We start from the raw sequence: 17,156 nt of genomic DNA, 5'->3' as shown, positions 1-17,156 counted from the left end.
GGCAGCTCTGTGGGGAGACAGTTGTCCAGTCCAAGGGAGATCACTGAGGGGGATAAATATTGTAAAGTCAGGAGTGGGGGGTGGGTAGGAACAGCACAGCCCTGGGGCTAGGGCAAGTGGCCCCCTTCAGGCTGTATTGTGAATGTATGCAGGCATTTACAAGATCAGGTTAATCCTTTATATATCAGGTTAACCATTTCTCAATCTAAAGTTAGTTGACCTCTTGAATTGCACAATTTTAGATTGGGTACATCTTATTTTGGGTGATTTTAAGCCCTGTAAATGTCTGCACAAACAAGCATTTGGATTGACCTAACCTTGGTTAAGTCAATCTAAGTACAATTTCCCTAATACCCACAATGCTTTGATTCAGGTTCCTTGGTCAATATAGAGGTGGCATTCACAGAATGAAAATGCTTTTGTTTTGAGTTTAAATTCATTCGTATGGTCCCCTGGATTGCCCTGGTTCCTCATGGCAGTTGTCAGGTCCTTCAGTACTCTTGCTAAGATGCAGCCCAGCAAGGCTCAGGAGCCCCAGAATAGAACATTTCCAAATTGGCATTTTTCAAAACCTTTCATTCCACAAGCAGTTTCAGTTAGCTTCCATCTTACCCATTTGGTAGAAAAATGTGGAAGTATCAGAATTTCCTATTGGAACAACAGGTTCAGTCTACTATAATCTGGCTTTTTTGTTGTGTAAATTAATACCAGTTGCTGTCACTTTTCAGCTTTTTTCCTCTAGTCCTTGTCAAAATTTCTGGAATACTTTAGGTGAGTTCAATAAAGGCCTCTGCATCCTGTTTTTTATGTCAAATTTCTCTTGTAAACACTTGATAATATGATACAGTTAACCCTTTCAGATAAATACATATCTATTATATGTATCCTTTTGACTAGGATAAAAATTGTGCATATAAATAATCTGAAGACCAGGTGCTTTTCTCAAGTACTACTACAATTTCTTGTTTTATTGTTTTGCATTTTTTACATCCATCAGCTCCAGCAACGGAACTTTAAAGGGTTTCAGTCTCAGCTTTTAACTCCAAATTCTCTTCTTTCTTGGAACTACTTCTTTCATAGATTCATAGATTCATAGATGTTAGGGTCAGAAGGGACCTCAATAGATCATCGAGTCCAACCCCCTGCATAGGCAGGAAAGAGGGCTGGGTCTAGATGACCCCAGCTAGATGCTTATCCAACCTCCTCTTGAAGACCCCCAGGGTAGGGGAGAGCATGTCAATAGACAGTAACCATATGTCTAGATATCTCTTTCTCTAGTGTTTGTTTTCTTGTTCATACAGTGTTCATAGCAGGAAAAAGTCTTTATCAGCTACTTTTGTGATTTATGGAGCACAAGCTGTTGTAGAGTGTTGCAGGGCACTTAGGTACCCTGCTCCTAAAGAGGGTATCTGTTGTTACTTTCCATTGTGTCTGTGCGCCTTTTTAAACCCACATGAAGACCATCAATGAATAATTTTATGTGCCAGTCCTTATGTGTTTTCCTAAATTGATTCCTAGGTAGGTTTGGGTATGCTCAGTGGGAAGGATGTGGTTGCCTACTGTGATATTCAGTGTGCTCTTGGCTCGATGATTATCTAGGTTAGATGAGTGATTATACTGATTTATTGATGCTCAACTTTAAGTGCCACTTGTGGAGATAGTGATGAGTTTCATGTCAGTACTCAATATCTTTTCCAATTCTGCCATGTCAGTTCCTGATTTACTATGATGACATCATCAGCATACATGTATCAGTAGGCAATTAGGTCCAGCCCATGTGAAGGAGAAAGTCTCTATGGCTAACAAGTCTATCTCAAGCAAAATGCCCCTCACTTTTCTGGACAGGGCACCCTAAGGAAAAGAGGATGAAGGATTCCTATCGTTCTGTAAAAGCTAGAGAAGTCTACTACCTTTTAGAAACTCTGCTAGACTTATGAACTATATTCTTGCTACTTTATTTCCTGGCCTAGTAACAGACTAGGAGACATAAACTAAATGAAAGTATTCTAAGGTGTATATATAACTGGTTAGATCATTGTACTCAGCAGGTAGTGGCTCAATGTGTAGTTGAGATGATGTACCAAATGGAGTTCTCCAGTGTTGTTCAACATCTTTCCTAATGATATGGATGATGGGATCAAGTGCATGCTTAGCAAATCTGCAGATGACACCCAGTTGGGTATAATTGCAGACACTCCAAAAGGCAAAGCTAGGTTCCAGAATTATGGGATAGACTGGCGAAATGGGCCACAATCAACTAAATGAGATTCAACAAGGACAAACACAAAGTACTGCACATAGGATGGAATAACCACATGCACAAACACAGGCTAGGGAATGACTTTGCTCACCTGAAGTATAAGGTTCTAGTGGATTGTAGGCTGAAAATGAGCCAATAGTGTGCTCTTGTAAAAATAGCTAAAAGTATCCTAGGCTGTATTAACAGGAGTGTTGCTTGCAAATCAAGGGAAGCTCTACTCAGCACTGGTGAAGCCTCACCTGACTCCTGTGTTCACTTTGGGGACCCACAATTCAAGAAGGATGTGGACAGACTGGAAAGAGTCCAACACAGGGCAACAAAAATGATCAGGGCCCTGAGAGATGAGGCTTCGGAGGAAAGGCTGAAAGAGCTATAACCTAGAGAAAAGCAGACTTGGGAGTGGGGTGGGAGGGGAGGATTTGATAACAGTATTCAAATATCTGAAGAGTAATTACAGAGCAGATAGAGATGGGCTTTTCCCTGTGGCTGTAGGGGATAGGAATAGGTCTCAACTAACAGCTGGGGAAATTTAGGCTAGACATTAGGGGAAACTTTCTGACTATGATGGTAGTCAGTCATTGGAACAGTCTACCTAGAGAAGTTATAGAATTTCTATCCTTGGAAACTTTCAAAAGCAGCTTAGACCCTTGGCTGGGGTGGCTTAGTCAGGAATGATCCAGCCTTGAGCATGGGGCTGGACAAATGACCTTACAAGAAGATTTTCTATCATTCTATGACCTTGGTTCTACGAACGGTGTGTGAGTCAAGGATCCCCAAAACATGAAGGAATAGAAGTTGACTTTTTTTGTCACATGGAAATTATGCTTTCTTGATCTGTCAGTGCGTCTGTGTTGAGTGTAGGGATTAATAAATAATGCTGTGGATAGTTTATTAGATTAAATCCAAACTCCATCTGTCTTCTGAACTAACAAGCTCTACTGGGTTTAAAAACAACATTATTTGAAAACTATTACTGTTCATGGTTTAGTAGTAACTTCTATTTTAATTTTTTATGTTCTGTGTTGTTTTGTCTGAAAGGAGAAAATAAAAAACAAACAGCTAATGTTGGTGAAATGTAAGAAGGAAGAGTTACTAAAGAGAAAGCAGCTTTCTTCCATCACCTCGTGCAACAGTAGCAAACAACATTTTTTCATATGTCATCTAAGGTTCTGATTTGATTACTAGTTCTGTTAGTTTGATAACTTAATCATTTCAGCCCAGTAAACTACTGATTTGATCTTAATTGTGACCTTGATTTGATCAGTCTACTGTTCAGTTCTTAATTATCTTAATGACATTACAGTGTTTAGTCAGTCACATTACAGCATTTAGTTTTATGTTTGCTTGCTTATTCTTTTAATGCAAATTACAAAAAAGTGCAAAGAACCAGTCTGTTCCTTCAACTTGTGGCATGGATCAATAACTGTGAGCTAAAGTAATTTAACAGAGTATTTCAGAACCACCTGATTCCTCCTTTGTCCTTCAGAAAGTCCATATTCAAATAACATTTTCAAGAGTGTAAGGTTTGCAGCAGGTAAACGCATGTCAATAGAAAGTAACCATATGTCTAGATATCTCTTTCTCTAGTGTTTGTTTTCTTGTTCATACAGTGTTCATAGCAGGAAAAAGTCTTTATCAGCTACTTTTGTGATTTATGGAGCACAAGCTGTTGTAGAGTGTTGCAGGGCACTTAGGTGCCCTGCTCCTAAAAAGGGGAAACTGCTAGAGAAAGAGCCCTAGCAATGAATAAGGAGCCCAGCTGTTGGTTGCCAGGACAACTGGAGTCAACAAGCGACCCACACCTGCCAGCGGTCAGCTGACAGTAAGGGGCAGGGCCTGGCTCCCTTATAAACTCTAGGAGCTGAGGCCAGAGGCAGTTCCCTGCCAGCAACCCAGGAGGAAGGAGCTCTCTGTTGCAGAAGAGAGGAGAAGCCTGCTGAAGGAGCAGCACATGACATGGCTGTGGGATGAAGAACCCTGGTAGGCAAAGTGTGATTATAGCCAGGTGGCTTCTGTTTAGGTTATAGCCTAGGAGCTTGTGTTTCTGTTGCTGTTTGTTACACCAGTGGTTTGGGTGAGGCTATTTGGGGTTGGAGGAGGCCTCATAGAGGACCCACAGTAATGTGGGAACCCCGGCGCCAGCAAGGGCGCAGCATTGGGGGTGCATAGACCCCAGCCCCAGAGAGGAGGCATTGCTGAGAAGCCCCAGTGTGGGTGTGGTGAGCCCTGGAGATGGGGGTAGCAGTGCGGTGAGGCCCTGAGAGGGGGGCAGCTTTACAGAGGAGGCCCTGAGAGAAGGGCGTGGAAAGAGAGAGTGTCAGCGCTGCCGAAAGCCTGAGTGCCAGAGAGGGAGTGGAGACCGAGAGAGACCAAACAACGTCTATTCCAGCTGCGAGGCTTGGGGCATGGTGAAATGGGTGGTTGGAGCCATGCATAGCCCATAAGGCAAGGGTGCCCCGAAGCGCCTGTTTGCAGGACAAGACCCGCGAGGGGTCCGGGAGTCCACAGGGCCAGAGGTTACAGCGGACCGTGTCCAAGAAGACATAAGGCAGCCTCCCTAATATATATTGGAACATCAAAGACATGGTGGATGAGCATCTGAGGGTGCCCTTGGGCCAACTTGGCACGGGAAGGGGGCCTTGAGGAGATCAGGATCCCGCCATGACATAGAGGGAGGAGTTTTCTTTCCTTTTTCTTTTTTTGGTTTTTAACAACTCATTCTTAGCTATCTAGGAGCCCCTAGGAGATGACAAATTAAATCACTTCCTTCAAATTGTGCCTTCATCACTGAGAAGTCTCAAAGAATTAACAAAAAATCATCTAGGAATCTTCTTTAGTGGTAAAGGTCGTTTGAAAGTAATGGTCATATTTTTTAATAAGTAGATTTAGGAGCATGCCCCCCTACCACAATGTAAGTTCCATTTGTGTTTGAATGGCATTCCAATATCCTTCTGTCCAATACCCAGTTTCCTTGTTACCACCATAATTCATCCTACATCTGATATTTCTTTGTCTTGTTTCATTTGGTTGGTTGGTTAGTTGTTTTGCTGACTTGCTGAAATGATATGCCACTGGAATAATACATTCATATAGTTTTCTTTGTCCTGCACAGTTATGAGGCTGACATCCTTGTTCATATCAGGGAGCATTCTTTATTTTTTTTTAACCAAATCTCTGTTTGAAGGACAGGACAATATTTATGGGCTTTCTAGTAAGCTGAATGTTTTAAAATTATATAAATTAATGAGTTATTCCTAGCATATTTATGCAATAGACTTATGGTTTCTTTCTGGAAAAATATATAAGTAACTGTAAATGCATTGCATATGCATACATAACATGCTGAAAAAATGATTTTTTTTTTTTCTTTTGCAATAGTTCTCTGAATGGAAGTTAAAGTGAAAAATCATTTAAATGTTTTCTTTTTTTTCAGTTAGTTTTCAGGCAAATATAGAAACAAAACTCCAAAGCTGGAGTAACACATGGGAATGGCATGAGTTTAAAGTTATTACATGTTTACAAAAATAGATAATATATAATCCTTATAACTTGCCATCTGTACTAATGTTTACATATGAAATGTATCATATCCATTAATATTCAAACAATCTGGATAGAGACACTGGCGTACTGGTTGGTAAATATATTTCTGTATGTCTGCCTGTCTATAAATAAAAACCAGAGCTTCCTTCACATCTTTAATATAAGAAATAAAACATTATTTTATAAATAAAACCAGATGATGTCTGGCATACTTAATATATCTACAATGCTGTTTTGATCCATGTATACTTGTATGCTCTTGGTCCATGGAGGCCTCCAGGATCCTTCCCAGGGGATGGGGACACTGTGATAGCTGAAATTATGTCTGTGATAAACGTGCTTGCTGAAAGCCCTATGAAGATTAGACCAAGTGTGTTTTTTTTTTTTTTTTTTTCCCTGTATTTGTTTAAATATTAAGCTATATGTTGTTGCTAAAAGCCTAATTAAAGATTAAGATATAGTGAGGCCTTGTATGAAGTAAGGCCTAGTAAATTTAGCAAAGCCTTGAAGTAGTAAGGCCCTGTGGCATAGTTAAAATTACCTTATCAAAGAAATACAAGGTTTGTAAGGCTAATTGGTCAGTCTAAGGACAGTTGAAGTAAAAGAAATCTGAGTGGTCATTCATTATTAGTATCGTTCAGAAGCTATGAATGAGCTGGAATATTTGGAAACCATTCAGAAGGAAGATACAGCTCTGTGAAAAGGATTAGTTAGCTGTTGCCTGGATCAGTGAGCCTGTGGACCTTGAGGAGCCCAAGGACTGCATTCCAGGGACCTTTCCTGGTACCTCTTTGGACAGTCCTGTTCAGGGATGCCTGACTCTCCTGACCTTTGTGGAAAGAGAAGCTTGCTGTGTACCAGGCATCAGAGGGAACCGCTGATAAGTTGCCAATGCAAATTACTTTTGTCTGTCATTGTTTGTTTTGTTACTACACGTAGTTGTGTTTTTGTTAAGTTAATAAATCTTTCTTACCTTTCTACCCCTGACCATACTCTCAATCCTGAACCCTCTGCAGATGGCTGGAACAGGACACCTCTCAGGGAGGAGAATGGGGAGGGAGGAAAGACATAACAAGGAGGATGAGCAGGAGGGAACCAAGGAGGAAGCCTTTGTTATTTTCAAGTCTCTATAATTTTTTTTTTTTTTGTATTCTTCTTCCCTCTTGATGACGCTGAACCATTATAAAATATATATAAGTCAATTCCCCCCAAAACAGAACTTTAAATACCATTTCTAAGTGAATAGGCAGATGGAAGCGAATATTTAAATACTCCTCACCTGAGTAATATACTCCTTCCTAGGAGGTTCCAGACTCCCACCCTAGGGGAGTCATGAAATTATAGCATATCTTGTCAGATACTAGGGTAGAATTGTGTAGAGCCATATTTCAAGCCTCCTCCCAGACTCTTTCCATGTTATGCTACACTTTATACCATCCCCCCCCCCCCACTCCCTTACCCTTTACTTTTAAATTTAGAATATGTCTTTACTACCCCATTTTCCTAATTATTTTGGCTCCAAATATTGCTGTTTTTATTTTTTCCCCTTGTGACATTTCCCCTTCCATTTTTTTTTCGTTTACCTCACAGTATTATTCAGTCCTACTCAAATCTTCTTGAATACCCCTAGTTTTGTGACTTCACCTAATCTCTGTTACATTCTTTTTCCTGGGCTTCAGAGTTTTCTGTTCAGTATTACAGCGTTGCTTATCATGGTCTCTAACAATATCAAGCTGAGATCCCATGATGCTTTCCATTAATTTTAGTTTCTCAAGGATTTCGGAACTTTTTTTTCTCCTTGGTAATGTGTTGGTTTTCTTGATGTGTGAAAGAAAAGTTTTTAAAAGAATAACTCCATCTGTATCTTATATGTACTTTTCCAAGAGATGGTGTAGTTTCACTTAGTCCATTCTTTTTTCCTTAATTTAGTTGTGAGAAGTCTGGAAACACTTGCATTTTATATCCTCCCAGACTAGGATCAGAAGTCTCTAATATTCTTCAGAATCCACTGCTTCTGTTGGAAACAGAACAAACATCATATCATGTCTCTTGGTTTGAACTGGCGAATGTAGAGAGTGCTCTATCTGCAAGGACTATCACCTCTCTTTTCAGCTGTAGGAAAAAATGGAATACTTTCTTCAAATATGCTGCTGGATTTCCTTTCTCCATTATCTTTTGGAGTCCTCTTATCCTAAAGTTATTTCTTCTTATATTTTTCTGTAATATCAGTTTTCTCTGCAAGCGCCTTTTCTTTTATAATCATGTTGGGTTTTTTTTTTTGAAAATTTATTCCTGATTGCAGGTTTCCTTCTATGTGACCTGCCTCCCCTTTCTCTTATCATTGTTTTGATTGCATCACACTGTTTCCCCATAAAGGATTCTAAAGCTCTGATTTCTGAGAATAACTCGCCAAAGTCCTCTCAGGTCAACAGGGTTGATTTGTGTCTCTCTTTCTCTGTTCAGCCTGTTCATTGTTTCCATGTAGCAGTGATCATTGATTCTGAAGACCTTGTAAGTGGTTCTGAGCGAAGACCTTCCAGTAAGTTTCTTCTGGGGAAGTAGCTTTTCAATACACCGTGGTCCTCTTACATGGGGTGCTCATTCTACAAATAAGGGGTATGCTTTTTGGGATAGTCAAGAGAAGCAGGGACCAGCAGTGTGTATGGATTGTGTGGTCTTTCTCATGGAGATCTAGCTTCAGGCAGCTATTTGTTCCAAAGAGTTCATCTGACCCCTCCCCCCCCCTCCCCTTAAATATTTTATTGACTAACTGATCAGTCCTTCATTACATGCTTTTAATACCACTATAAGGAAAATATTTAATAGTTGTACATTTACTGTATTATGAATTTTTAAAAAAAAATAAAATTTGCAACTTTCACTAACACAAAATCAGTTAAAATAAGCAGAGCAACAACAAAAGGTAAGAAATAACCCTAGTGTAAAAAGGACTATCCAATTGGCAGCCTGTTGGCCATACATGGCTCATGGGGGGGGGGGGTTAAGTTGAGATCCTGGGGCTCTCATTCAGCCTCCACATCCCCTACCCTTTGGCTATGGGCTTCCCCTTCTCTGGGTGCCACTTCCTGCCCTAACCTGAGGGGGCAGGGCAGTGCAGCACAAGCAGGAAGCAGAGGGTGAGTCCAGGCATGTAAGGGAAAAATTGGAGCCATGTGGGTGAGGAAAGAAGACTGTGCTTGTGGGGGGCTATGAGGATACATGATGCAGGTTTGGGGATGGGGATTGTGTATGTGCAACAGTGGGCAGGGTGTAGTGCAGCAGTGGGGGAGAGCCCAATGCAGTAGTTGAGGAAGGTTGTGTGTGGGTACATGGGGTAGCAGGGAGGGAGAACCTCTGTGGTGCACAGCCTGGTAGCCACTGGATCACCTGGTGCAGTCCATGCAATGGGTGGCCCCCAGCACTTAAAGGCTAGACAGCCTTGATATAAAACATAAATGGAGAATTGCAAAACAATGAAAGTAGAAAATTAAGTTAAATACACATTTTTTTAAACAAAGTTACTGGGGAAATGTTATGGTTGCGATAGCCTTAAACAAACTTACTATCCCTGCCCTGTAGTTGGTCCAATAAAAGTTAACATGCACAAAAATCCTTGCCTTTAGCTTTTCTATAGTCTTTTACATTTTAAAGTGCTTTTTCAAAGCCAATTTATAAACTGAGGCATAGAAAGGTGATGATTTTCCAGCAGGCCAGGGTCTGAGCTATCAGGAATAGAATCCTGGACTCCTGAGTCCCAGAATCCTAACTGCCCTTATTGTTATATACATGAATGAGAAGTACAACAAGCTCTAATCGTGGAGCAGTGCACAATATCAGCAGACCCTTGGTCTGTCTCTCAATAACCAGCTAACTAGATGTGCTCTAACATAGGGTCTGTCTCTAAATTCCCAACTCTATCAGTGCCCTGTTTGAGAGCCTCACTATGGCCCCTGCCATATTTTGCATCAATTGTCCAATTAACTGATTAATTGCAGAATAAATTCAGACATGCTACACATGCAAAGTCATTATCACATAATTCAAATGGCTGAGCCATGGAGATGTTGCTTGAATAATGTAGAATATTTTAATGGTTTCTGCAAGCTTTAATCTGAACATGTGGCATGTCACACACAAAGTGATAGTGTTTGGCCAGGTCCTTCAGTAGCCCAAAGTAGATTGCTTTTTCTCTCTGCTACCTCCCACGCTACCTACAAGGGGTCTCTGTTACTCAAGGTTAAGTCTGCTACCCAGGGAGAAGTAACAGGAGATGTCCTGGTTTGCTGTCATTCCTCACTTTCTTAAATCAGTGTCCAAGGCTCTTTCTTTAAGCAAATGTTAGCACCTCTATGTGAAACTCATAAACAAACACTCATGTGCCATGCTTTACTAGTCTGACACAGAGAAAAATGGAATTTGTTCAGATATCTGTGGACGGGACAGGGGAAGCCAGCTGACTTCTCATTTCCAAAACAACTCAGAGGGGGATGACACCCCCTACTAGCAGCTCTCTAGCTTCCCTTGCTGGCAAGCCTTGGCAAAGCAAGTTCCTAAGATGCTTTTTCCCCTATGGATATTTTTGCCCTTTGACCATGAAGTAGGTCACATGGTGTGACAGTTCCATTAAGGGGATATTGTCCGTTGCTGATGGAAGTAACATCTGATAGGGGCCTAAATTACAACTTTTATCACTACATAAACCAGTCCTGCAGAAGGGACTGTCTTGTTCTAGCCTGGCAAGCAGTCAATGGCAATTGGGTAAATGAGAATTTATCATCAAATGAATCAAATTTTAGCAGCAGAATTAATCAGAAAATCCCACATTTAAGAAAAAAAATATTAAGCAACTGAAGCTGATGGGATTTAGTATGAGGATCAAAAGACAGAGCTCAAAAAAGCATTCCCAAAGTCCTATCTAGCAAAACAAGAACCAGCCACTAATTTAAAATAGCTAATAGCATTTGATGAAAGCAGTAATGGAGAAGAATGAAATAGGAACTGTATTTTATCCGTATAAGATATGAGAGATTTTTACCTTGTGTAAGAGGAAAACTCATAGATTTCCTAGACCTTAGGGACTGGAAGGGACCTTGTGAGATTGAGTCCAGCCCCCTCCCACCCCGCCTCATAGGCAGGATGTCAGCTTGGATCAAGTGACCCCAGCAAGAAATACATCCACATGTTTTTTGAAAGAGTCCAGAGTAGGTACTTGCACCATCTCCTGGAGGAATTTGTTCCAGACCCTGGACACTCGCACCGTAAAGAACTTTTTTCTTATGTCTATTCTAAATCGGCCTTCCTGGAGTTTATAGCCATTAGAGCTTGTTATCCCTTGGGTAGCTCTGGTGAACAGCTGTCCTCCTAGGTCCTGATGTACCCCTCTTATAATTGTTGGCTGCCACCAAGTTCCCCTGAGCCTTCTCTTCTCCAGACTGAAGAGTCCCAAGTCCCTCAGCTTCTCCTCATATGGCCTTGGATTATATGAGTGGCTCTCCTCTGGACTCTCTCAAGCTTCTCCACAGCCTTCCTGAAGTGGGGGGCCCAATATTGGATGCAGTACTCCAGCTGCAGTCTCACCACGGCTGAATAAAATGGGAGGATGACTTCCCTAGTTTTGCTTGAGATGCATCAATGGATGCATGCCAGAGTTTGGTTTGCTTTGCCAGCCACAGCATCACATTGGTGGCTCATATTCATCTTGTGGTCAATCAAGACCCCCAAGTCCCTTTCAGTCATGGTGCTAGCCAGCATAGCACTGTGAGCCTGTAAGTATGTTGAAGGTTCTTCCTACCAAGGTGCAGCACCTTGCATTTCTCTGCATTGAAGGCCATCAGATTTTGATCAGCCCACCTTGGGAGCGTGTCCAAGTCAACCTGTATCCCCAGCTTGTCCTGTGGTGTAACTGCCCTCCACCATAATTTGGTATCATCTGCAAACTTGGCCAGTTCACATCTGACTCCTGACTCCAGATCATTAATGAAGATGTTAAAGAGTACTGACCCAAGTACCGAGCCCTGAGGAACTCCACTGGTCACCCTGTGCCATGTTGATTTGCTCCCATCAACTGGTACACTTTGGGTCTGACCCCATAGCCAGTTACCTAACCATTGGACTGTAAGATGACTAAGGCCACAGTTCCACAACTTAATCATGAGGACATCATGGGGATCTAGGTCAAAGGCTTTCTTGAAATCCATATATATGACATCCGTATCATCCCACTCAGCCAGAGAACTCAAGATACAGCCCAGAAAAAAAAAATCTGTGCATTGCCTGAATAGTCTTGCTGAGCTTAATCTTGTGACTCCTGATTCTAAATTATCAAAATTATAGTAGTAGCAGATTAGGAAAGAACCTTAATTTTAATATAAGATCAAAACTTTTGTTGTTTTTTTCTTATGGTGAATATGAGAAATAAATAGATATTGTTATGCACCCGTAGTGCTAAAGGATTGCTAAAGAATAAACAACCCAGGGTGAACACAGGATATACCTCACAATTCCATTTAACTAAAATCTAACTTTATTAATGCATTAAATGTATTAATAGTTTCTACATAGAGAGAGAGAAAAACACTTAGTTCAATGGTCTTGCTTCCTAATAGTACATCAAGCTGCAACTGATATCCTATGGGATCTATTATCTAGTACCACACACTGGATTCATCATCCTTGCATGCTGGTCCAGAGGAAATAGGTGGCAGAATCATCACCATAATGCGTCTTTATTGCACAGGTCTGCTAGGTAGGCATCTCACACTGTGAATCTTAGAATATGTTGGCCATTTTGGCCAACTTACTCTTTCTTTAGTGGTTTTATTTTTCCATTGCCCTTGTCTTTAATTGGCAGTTGCCAATTGTTGTTTTTTGGGTCAACAAGCACAGCTCTGTTGCATTTACTGTAATTTTCAAGTTTATATGGAATTAAAATTGTACACAAGTTATGTTGTACCAAGGAACAGTAGTGAATGAGCCTTAAATCCACATAGTTGTCAACAACTTGAGCTGGCTTTAAGTATCATCGTGAAGTTCAACGGATCCTGTTGGAGGCTAAATTATTAATTAATTATGCAAATTGAGGGCATTACTTCTCTTAGTTTGTAGTAATGGACCAATAAAATCAATTTGCAACCTAGACCAAAGACCCTCAATCCTCTGGTGTTGCAATGGACTTTTATTAATTACTCTATCTGGATTGTTGCATGCACAGGATAAACAATTATTAATAACATGAATAACAGCATTTTCTACAGACAGCCACCACTCGAATGCTTCAATTCTTTCTTTGGTCTTCTTAACACCTTGATGCCCTTGCTCATGTCCTGTTGCTATAAAGTTCAGACCTATTTGCTTAGATATTTGCTCTTCACCCTTCCTAATGAGGATGAGACCTGATAGCTCTCACCATATACACTAGTCCCTAAACATTTCAATTTGCACCAGTTTTTGCAAACTCCAAATCCTGACACGGTAACCCAATCATCAAATCAACATCAGGCATGGCCGATATAACCTTAAACACAGAGCTAAACTCAACTGTCTTTTACAATATCCATACGTGTCCCACCTTGGCTCCTTCCTTGGCTGCTGGGTCATCCTCTCTATTCAAGGAACACTCAGGTATTATTGATTTTTGGTGTGCCTTCACTTTGCCCAAAGTCACAGGTATCTTTATATTTTTACTTAAATGACACACACATTGCAATAGTTTGAAATGTTACCAGCTTTCCATCAGAGTTTGAAATGTTCTACTGGACTTCCATCACATGTCTTGCCTTCCAAACTGGGAACTAATCTGTCAGAGTTCAAACAGTCCACTTCGAACACTAAATATTGCATGTGTCTCATCTATTGGAGTATTCTTGAGTGCTGCTGCCACTGCGATCATTTCAGCTGCTTGTGCAGAGTGTGGCAAACACTGTCTTTTAATGATCCCACGATGATCCCATAATGCCTCCCGAGACTGGGGTGGGGTCCCTAGTTGTAAGCGCCAGCGTCAGTGGTGAGCGGGGACTGCCTGTAGATGCCAACAGTGGTGCCGGTGGTGGTGAGCAGAGACCAGCCACAGATGCCGACGGCCATGTTGGGGGGGGGGGGTGACTGCCTGCAGACGCCAGCAGTGGTTTTGGTGGCATCCAATCTCAGGGGGGTCACATCCCTCCCATGCTCCCCTTACGCCTCACCTATGAATGAACCTGTTGATCTCTCCATTATTTCCCACTTGTAAAGCAGTAAATCCAGTTTGCTGATTTCCTTCAAGATAGAAACTACTCCCATGAACAAACTACATTACATTATAATCATACAGCACTTGATTAACAAATTTAGTTCCCGTTTTAAAAATATATTGATTAGATTCATAATTCAGGATTGGAATATGGCATTTGTGTTGGCTTCCCTCATATTGACAGCATAAGGAGCTGTTGGGAGGTTAGGAATGGACTCAGTGATTAATTCTCTATTCAAAAGTTCAATAGGCTATTGAGATAATCTGGGAGATGATATCCTTGCATCTTTTATTTACCTGGTACAACATATTTGGTGAGGGTGTACACTGTTCTTAAAATGACTGGTGACATACCAGCTGAATATCTCCAGTGAACTAAGACCCAAACCAAGACTAAGATCTCACACTCACAAGAACTAAATTCTTGATTCATACTTGACAACACGCTGCTTCCATAGGTGACTGGTTTCTTTCCACTCCCAGTCTTGGGGGAAAAAAAATTCTCCAATGTGTGTAGGTGTTGTTGCTAACTATAAAACAAAAGGCTACCCTACTTCCAGGTATTCAGGTACCGGAGCCTGAATAACTGCATACAAAATGCTCTATATCCTAGCCCCACTCAACTCCCTTTTTCAACAAAGTATACAAGGGAGTGGCAGCCTTAGCCATAATGGTTATTTGCACATATGCTTTTCTTTTAACAATGGCCCTAACCATCCCTCAAATGCATTGACTACATCAACAATCTTATCATTCTCTCCACTCATTTTACACTGAGAGTAAATTCCTTGGACAGCAACTCAATGTTCAGTGCCTAATTTAGTGTGTTAGATTCCTTAATATTCTACTACCCTATGTTAGTCAATTAGTCATGCACATTAGTACCTAATTAAATACTTATCAATTATTTAAATGAGATGCCCACCCAGGGATGCTAACTGTTGGAGGCTGGACTCTTACTGAATTATGCAATTAGCCAGGCAAACTTGAAGATGTTATTCCTCCTAAACTCAGCACACGGGATTTTAATGGTGGCAGTCCTCTCATTATGGCTCAACCTACAGCCTGGCTGTACCTTAACGCTTAATGCCTAACTGGTAGAGAACAGACAGATTCATTTAATAGTTTAAATCCACTAGACTATATTATAACATACTAGCCAAAGTACCCAGCTTTGCACAGGTTGCAGTTATCAAATTTTAATGTTTTATACATAAAATATTTTCATTCCATCTTGTTTCCCTCTACTAATAAGCTGTGTGCATGTCTTTAGTTTTGTCCCCTATTTTACTTGTGTGATACAGCTTGACACTGTGAACTTTTGGTCATACAAAAAAAACTATAAAAGTTGAACATTAAAATATATTAAACAACTGAATTGTGAGGTAGAATTATTTACTTTGTAAGACTTTAGCATAGCACTGAGGATTTCACATCACATTTTTCTATCTCAGTTTATGATGGTGTTTGACACTTTTTTTTTTATCTGTGTAGAGCTTCAGGATAGACAATGTTGCATGTTTTGCCATCTGGTGCCCAGATGAAAAGGTTTTTTTCATTGCCAACTTTGGAACAGCCAACATAGTTAGCCATGAGAAAAGCATAGGCTTTGCAGGTTGAGGCCAACAATTTTGAGCGATTGTCCCTGTGCCTTGTTAATGCTCATGGCAAAACTGAGGCAGATCGGATACTGGAGCCATTTAAATTGAAATGGCAGGTCAGAGGGAATGATTGGAGTGTGTGGAATGAAGACATCCTGTCCCGCTGCATGGCCAGTCATGATGGTGGTTTCAGTGACTTGTGGCATGAGCTTCTTGACAGCCAAGTGTGTTCCATTGCAGAGTGCTGGTGGGTTCAGATTCCTTAGAAGAATGATGGGTGCACCAATCTTGAGCTCCAGATTAGGTAAAGACACACCTGGTTGTTCAATAGAGTTGAGAAATTCTGTTGGGTAGTTGACTGCCTCATTGGTGTCTGGGACAGTGTCCACTGACTTGTATCTTTGCACAGTGCCAGGCAATTGAGGAAAAAAAAGGTCTTTGTTTATGGTACTGACTGCATCATCTTTTGGTGCCAGGATGGCTCTTTGGCATAGCCACTCGTGATCATGAAAGTGATGGGCAACATTTGGAAAAACTGCCTCTTTCTGTTCTTGAAGTGTTGCAACTGTTTTCCCAATGTTGTTCGTTGTGAGAGTTCCATCTTGATTCTCAGATACCATGATCCCATTCCCCAGTTTGAACAGGCTTGCAGCAAACTCTCCAGCAGATGCATCACCGTTAGATGCACTTACATGTTGGTCATGAGGCTGAGTCGCTGAATGTTTTTCCAAATGTATGAAGCTTTGAGATAGCCCTGCAGTTCATCGGCTTTGGTTCCGTGTGGAATGACTGGTAGCATCTGTCTCAAATCCCCAGCCAACACCAGTCACTCCTCCCATTGTTTTGTCATTATGTTAAAGATCTTGGAGGGTGCGATCAAGAGCCTCTAAGGCAGCTTTGTGAGACATTGTGCACTAATCCCACACAATGAGCTGGCACTCCTGCAGGACTTCTGCTTTGCCAGTACCCCTGCTGTGCAAGAGTTTCAGTTGCTCTGGATGAAGCCATTGATTCTCTGTTTGTTTGTCGTCTTGCAAGTTGTTGCTCTGGGGTCTCAGCTGCTCTGGCTGCAGCTTTTGCAAGGCAATTTTTGGTAAGTTTGCTTCTTGTACATTGCCTTTTTTTTTTTTTTGGTAGGAGCCATGTGAAATGACTTGTGTCTGGAGTGTTGCCTGTCAACAATGAATGAAGGGGCTCAGGAGGATCATTCATTTGAGGCAGTTGAACCTTGCCACTGTTGCAGCATATCCTTGGAGCTTCTCCATTCCATCTCATTGCAATGCAGTGGCTGCAAGAAGTCACCATTGAGCCAATTGAAACTAATGGATCAGAACCATAATCCAAGGCTGGATTGTAGAAGAATACAGAGTTTTCTTTTTCCCTTCAGGGCCTGTTCCTAGTTACAGCCATTGCTGCTCTGTTTGCAACTTGCTGTGCAGGAGTTTCATAGTAGCTAGGGTCAGGAGGGACCTGAACAGATCATCTAGCCTGACCCCCTGCCACAGGCAGGGATGAATTCTGCGGT

The sequence above is a fragment of the Alligator sinensis genome, unplaced genomic scaffold (genome assembly GCF_000455745.1).
Source record: "Alligator sinensis unplaced genomic scaffold, ASM45574v1 scaffold1150_1, whole genome shotgun sequence".
Taxonomy (NCBI): Eukaryota; Metazoa; Chordata; order Crocodylia; family Alligatoridae; genus Alligator; species Alligator sinensis.
This window is presented reverse-complemented; position numbering follows the sequence as displayed.